This window comes from Triticum urartu, chromosome 3A (assembly GCF_056163025.1).
Source record: "Triticum urartu cultivar PI428250 chromosome 3A, HENAU_Tu73, whole genome shotgun sequence".
Taxonomy (NCBI): Eukaryota; Viridiplantae; Streptophyta; class Magnoliopsida; order Poales; family Poaceae; genus Triticum; species Triticum urartu.
Genome location: NC_141875.1, coordinates 105085541 through 105090903, shown reverse-complemented (window position 1 = coordinate 105090903; position 5363 = coordinate 105085541). Strand labels below are relative to the sequence as shown.

At 43.1% G+C, this 5363-nt stretch overlaps 1 pseudogene; it reads left to right on the top strand.

Moving 5' to 3' along the window:
- Positions 1-809: 809 nt before the first annotated feature.
- LOC147978794 (F-box protein SKIP23-like) lies at positions 810-3571 on the top strand (annotated as a pseudogene).
- The last annotated feature ends 1792 nt before the right edge of the window (positions 3572-5363 follow it).

The following is a 5363-nucleotide window of genomic DNA, read 5'->3' as shown; positions in this document are numbered from 1 at the left end:
AGGAATCTGATGCAAGGGTTAATCAAGGAGCACATACTGCGCGCCCAACAACGCATGAAGGCTCAAGAAGACACTAAACGCTCTGATCGTTAGTTCAAGGTGGGTGACTGGGCATTCCTGAAACTCCAACCCTATGTGCAACAGTCAGTGGCCCGGCGACCGAACCACAAACTGGGTTTCAAGTACTTCGGACCGTATCAAATAGTTGCTCGCATTGGTGAGGTGGCTTACCGGTTGGCTCTGCCAGAGTCCAGCAAAATCCACCCAGTGGTGCATGTTTCTCCGCTCAAGCCAGCGGCTCCCCCATCCAGTTCCGAGGATTCGTCAGAGTCGCTACACTGTGTGCTCAAGCATGCGTCCAGACCAACTCAAGTGCTCCAATCGCGTTTGGTGCAAATGGGGGGTCATACCTGCACACAACTGAAGATCGCGTGGCAAGGGTTGCCGCTGCCCATGGCAACCTGGGAGTGGGCAAGTTCAATCGCGCCAGCGACAATGACCTGATATTGAACAGTCGAGGACGAGTTGTTCCTTAAGGAGAGGGGAATGCAACAACCTGGACCTGGCCCAGAGTGGGCGACTGCGTAGTGGGCCGTCTTGGCCCAAGTGGCTTGTAATAGCAAGTACTTATAGTTGCGTGTGTGCGTGTGAGAGGGGAGACGAATGTAATCAGAACATTATTCCCAGCAAAGCTTTCCTCCCTGCTCTTTCCCCCTTCTCCAAGTTCTCTCTTCCCTGAGCAAATTCCTCTGGTTCGAGATCCAGATCCCGGCGAGACGCAGGGAAGTGCTACGGGAACGTAGTAATCGATGGAGAAAGCTTCTGCTTCCGATGACTCTCCTTATTTGAGCACAGACTGCGATTGGTCCCAGCTTCAAGCTGATGTGCTCCTCCAGATCTTTGGCACTCTGGAGATCCCGGATCTCTTCAGCTCTCGTGCGGTGTGTCGATCCTGGCACCTCATTTATCTGGAGGCCCGTGGTCTCCGCCTGTGCTCGCCGAACCAGAGCCCCTGCCTTGTTTACTCATCCGGCGACCATGACGCTAACACCGCCACCCTGCATAACATGTCCACCAACAAGCTTTACCACGTCACTCTATCAGAGCCTGCCTTCCGCACACGCCATGTCATGGGCTCCTCGTACGACTGGCTCATCACTGTGGATGAGCGATCGAATCTCATACTAGTCAACCCTGCAACCCGAGCTCAGATAGCTATGCCTCCACCTGAAACCATGAACAACGTTATCAAAGACTACAGGAGCTCAAAGTTATTGTCGCACACTTCCATCTAGGAGATGCAAGTTAAGCTATCCCTTGGATTATAGCCTAGGAGATCGATTGGCAGGCCTTGTTCTGTGAAAAGAGTATCCTTATGGTTTAGGAACCCAACATCTATTGAAAGGTATGATGCACCCCTCGGTTTACCAACATTTCCATTCAATCTCATTTAGATTCTATTAACTAACAAGCCGGGATCCAATTCCATTTCAACCGCTGAGGTCATTAACGAACTAGAAAAGAGCTAAGGAACTATTTCCAGATACCTAATCGGGTGCTGAACGAACTACTACTTCAATATGTCATTGCGAAGAATGAGAGAACTAGTTTCAAAGGATAGCGATAGCATTCCCGGAAAGTGAGCTTGACCCACGGATTCCAGAATGATGCAACAAGAAATGGTAGCTTTCTGTGTTCCTAGGTGGATGGGTAAAGGCATTCCTAAGATGAAGATGCGGATGAAGATGGGGCTGGGCTATTGGTAACACCATTCCAGGCTCTCCAATTCGAATAGATCAATGGCTTGGTCTAAGCTTCCCTTGGTTCTTCCGTTTCGAGAGGAGGGGTATCAGATTGTGCATAGGTTGGTGGGTCAGGCTTGGTGTGAATACCTTTTGTGAGTGACTCACCATTCCTGCTTGATCTGTCTCCTACTCCAGCCCCTGCTCCTGCTAGAAGGGCTTACGACGAATAGATTGTTGGAATGTCTTTAAGTGAAAGGGAATCCGGCAGCTTATATAGCGCTAGTGAGAGGCCTCCTAGTCTATTTCGATGGACGTCTCCTAATCCTTCTTTTTCTATGGGTTCAGGAATGCCATGCCAATAACAGATAGAGCAGCTAATGGTCAAGCCAGAGGCAGCAGGTCTCATTCCAGACTCCACTCAGAATACCCGGCTCTTTTGCTAGACTGCTTGGCCAGATCTTCACGATAAATTTACTTACTCGCATCAAACAAAACCCTTTGATTAATTGCCAATAGCGTCTTCTCTTGGCTTCCCCTCAACTGTTTGAACCAGACGTCCACCCCGAAACGAAATAGGTCTTGTGTTGGCCCCTCAGTTCTAGGCCGAAGTAGAGCGAACGTGTTTCCGCACGTGTCCAAATTCTTATTCATATACAACCCATTTCTGCGTGTGGAACCTTGGATTTCTGGCGTAACAGTGGTGGAAGGTATCAAAATATTACGGCCGCATAACATAGTATATACGCTAAGGTCGGCCAAAATATGGACACCCGAAGGGCCCGGCGCGCACAATCCTATGCGCTATCTCGAAGTAAAGAAGTGTGGCTTGATAGATAAGTTGCACAAACCTTTGAGCTCGATACCATATAGTCTAGCGATTAGTTCATAGACGGGAAGCTCCATTCTCCCATTGTTCGGGACTCTCATTGTTCTGTTCAGAAAGTAGTCGGCATCTTCCTTTATTCAATTAGCAAGGCAGTGCTGGTTGAGTTAGACTACGCTACACACTGAAGAGGGCGTGCTAGATGGATATGATGTTCTTTACATGGATCTGTTCTCACGGGATTTTAACACCGAAATGGAGCCGTACCATCTTACACTCGAGGAAGCCCGCTTCTTCTTTTATGTGAGGGTCGTTCTTTCTTGCGATCCTTCCCAAGGAAACTGCACAGTGCTACGAGTACAGCTGCCCAATAATCAACTCTCTTATACCAGGGTTGGGGACTCCAAATGGACTTGGATTGGTGGAAAAGGCAATTGCTGGGAATATCAAGATATTCTTCATAACAACAATGATGGTTTGTTTTATGGAGTTCGTGGTAGGGGTGAAGTTGATTCTATTAATCTTAATGGACCTTCCGCTGAAGTGAAAGTTATTTTGAAGCCGATCATATCCTATCAAGCGCATAGTAGATATATTGTTCAAGCACCATGGTCCATGGGGAGATTTTTTCCAGATATGGAGACATGATAAGTATAGTATTGAGAATGGAAAAAGAGAACGGGTTGCAGACAAGTTTTTTGTGTACAAGATTGATTTTGTTGAACAAAAGCTTGTTGAAATAAATAACCTCCAAGATCATGCAATGTTCATTGGTTTCAACAGCTCATTCCTGCTCCCGGTGAAAGACTTCTCTACATTGATTCCCAATAGCATCTACCACACGGATGACTTGCTCAGATATATCTACTCTCACAGATATAGTCTTAGGCGGGTTGTTGTTTTCAATATGGAAGATAGCAGTTTCATTGAGTTATCGCCCCCTAGTTTAGATTCAAGATTGAACTGGCCGCCCCCGGTTTGGATTCAACCATCACTTACTTGAGGTTAGTGAAAATTACTAATATAGAATACATACATTATTTTATCTGTTTATTATGTTTTGTGTTTCGGGTATGTATCCATGTTCTGTAAATGGCTAGTCAGACCTTTGTAATCAGCACAAGTGATCATGTATCCTCCATGTTCTTGTATAGCCATGCACTTATGCCGCATGATAACTATTAAGTAATGGCTACAATTTCTTAGAATATTTCTACATGTAAATAAATGTTTCGGATGCAAACCATCTGTTCAGTAGGATAAGATTGCTACAGTTATTTTCGAGGAACACACTTAACCGAATACTGTCTTGTTTTAAGTGTATACCAGTACTATGTGTAGAGCTTGGTGTGCTGCTAAAACATGCTTAAATGCTTACCCTTTTATGCTTATTATGGCTTCCAAACCAAATATTTATACTTAACTCTAGATCAAAATCCTTCTGTTGTTTTTGGAAGGAGGCTTACCAATAAATATAAAGTGCCTTAACTAGCTTTGTAATATCCTACTCTGAAATGTTTCATTCATCTGTCCCTCAAGATTTATGTCAAATTATTTTCTCTTTCCTAAGGTACTAGCATACTGTTTTGAGTGATCCTAAAACGTATTTAATTTTTTTAGGAGTTACAATATCGCTTTTCCAATTTCTTATCATCACTTTTTATGATGATTAGTATTTACTTATCATACAAGTAAGGTTAGGTAATACTCCCTCCGTCTCAAAATAAGTGTCCCTGATTTGGTACAACTTTAGTGCAAAGTTGTACTAAGTCAGCGACACTTATTTTGGGACGGAGGAAACACATTTGATTTATTCAATACATGTATGATCAACTAACTGATACAAAGTAGTGAAAATAAATCCAATGATGTAGCACATCGATCTCTAATTCTCCACAAGTCCAATGATCACTGTAGAAATATAATCATACTGGGCGAACCAGAAAACAAGAGTAGCAATTGTCTCGGACCATTAGGCCAAAGTCAACTCTAATATTTGTATAAACAATCATTTATTTCTTGCAAATATCCAGCGAATTGAACACTGTTTATCCAGGCCTTCAAATAGAGAGGCCTTACTTGGAATTTGCTGCCTAAATGGCACATAACTGACTCGTGCTTATTTGGAGGTCCTGCCAGTAATAAACCAGACCTGTTTTCAAGGTCCTGCTCAGCAATTATGAATCAAATCATTTGTGTTCTGTCATCTAGCTACTTTTTAAAATAAACCAATATGTTATTCCAAAGAATTATTGGCTTTGCATACATATGCTAATGCTGATACCAAGTATGCATTGCCTCATTAATAATAAATATGTACAAAGTTTAAAATACAAAACAAAGATCAACGAATGCCCGCTCTAGGAAATAAAGTCATAGTTAAATTACAGATTCTATTCTATCCAGATTCTTATCTTTTCCGCCTTGCCCTGTTTTGCCGAGTTGTTTTACGGTTTAGGCTTAAAAAAATTGAAAAGTATGCGTTGCCTCTGCTTAAGGAGTCTTAAAAGTGCTTGAGTGTCCAGGCAAGTTAGGAACTTATTGTGCACATTGTTTAGGACATCTTACAGGCCAGTTAAGACATGAGTGGAGAAATATTTAGTTGTAGCTTTGTACCATTTAATGTTTGATCTTTGAAATATAATGGATTTTGTTCTGATGAGTCATTTCTACCGGTTGTTGCGACAGGCACCAGAGCATTCACATCTGAAGGCTCACATCTTGGAAAACAAACTTTTTTTGAGAAGGTGCATCCCGAACTTGTATAGTTCAAATAACAAGATTTTTACCTCTGC